This window comes from Poecilia reticulata, linkage group LG7, assembly GCF_000633615.1.
Source record: "Poecilia reticulata strain Guanapo linkage group LG7, Guppy_female_1.0+MT, whole genome shotgun sequence".
In the NCBI taxonomy this organism is placed as follows: Eukaryota; Metazoa; Chordata; class Actinopteri; order Cyprinodontiformes; family Poeciliidae; genus Poecilia; species Poecilia reticulata.
Window position 1 is genome coordinate 5445880 of NC_024337.1, and position 1571 is coordinate 5447450.

A 1571-nucleotide genomic window follows, 5' to 3' on the forward strand; every position below is an offset into this window, starting at 1 on the left:
CATGGAATTGCCCAAAATGTCTTGGTGTGCTGAAGCATTCAGAGTTCCTTTCACTGGAACTAAGGGGCCGAGCCCAGCTCCTGAAAAACAACCCCACACCATAATCTCCCCTCCACTAAACTTTACACTTGGCACAATGCAGTCAGASAAGWACMGTTCACCTGGCAATCGCCAAACCCAGACTCGTCCATCAGATTGCCAGATGAAGTGKGATTCATCACTCCATAGAGTCCAGTAGCAGCCTACTTTACACCACTGCATCTGATGCTTTGTATTGATGCTTTGGATGCTCCACCATGGAAACCCATTCCATGAAGCTCTCTGTTCACTRTTCTTCARCTGAAGGCAACATGAAGGTTGGAGGTTTGTAGTGATTGACTCTGCAGAAAGTTGGCGACCTCTTCCTACCACTGGCACAAACTAGGAGTTCTGATTCCGTTAAGCTATGTCAAAATCCAAATGAACATCTAGACATTGGTGTATGTCAGTTGTGTTGAAAGAATGTGAAAATAATCATAACTTCCTTGTTATAAGATTTGTAAACCTGCACTTTATCCACACTGAAAGTCTGTCCCAAATTTATTTGGTCGATTTGAGTTTTGAGACTAGATTTTTTCCTGATGGTGCATAAACTGCATAAACAATTAAAACACTTCTAATTCTAAGAATAAAAAGTGATTAAAAAAAGAGATTAAAGTCAGAATTCTGTTTTTTAGTGGCCCTTATTTCCTGTTTTCCTCGAGCAAATCCCCACACCTGCCAAGCAAAACTCTTAACGTGATGAAACTCAGCCCTGTCACCAGGTGTGGACCAGAGTCATGCGATTTGGACTTTATAAAAATCACAAAATACTTCAGACTTGATTCTACTTAAACCAAAAAAGCCCAAAAGTCCTCCGCAGTGATGCGACTGACTAAAATCACATAGAAAGCAGCTGCTTCAAGTTATTCCCGTTCTGATGTTTCTTTTTCTGTTCGGTGAAGAATGGCAGTCTGTTTCTGCTTCAGTGAGGATGTCTGTAAGACCTACTGAGAATATTTTTTTCCCCCTGATGTTAAAGTCTAAAGWGTGCACRTTCCTTTGAGTCACTCTAAATTTAAAGTCACTCCATTAACTCAGGGCCTCAGGTCAAGTTGAGGGCATCCAGCTCACACGATGTTTGACTTATTTCCACCCCCTCACGCCATTCATCTGTGTGGACATATTTGGCCTGACCAGCTAATGACCAAGTTAGTGACTGAGTGGAAAATCCCCACCATACCATGCAGTGTTATGACCTGGACTTTGGACCATCAGCCATGTCATGGTTGATGACTTAAAACCTTCAGCAGCCTATCAATATTACAACATGGATCTGATTGATGCACAGACTTCTACTGATTACATAGGCGTTTGTTGTGAGAGCAAATAAAGGAAAAAAAATAAAGTCTTTTCACACAGGAGACTCTACGAARTCTAGGAGGCAACTCTGCACAAACGTGCGTTAAACAAAGTCGTGTCAAAGTAGTTTTTTTGTCTGAATCTGGTATTTCTGATGGAGTTTTAACTAAAGACATGGAAACAAGTTAAAA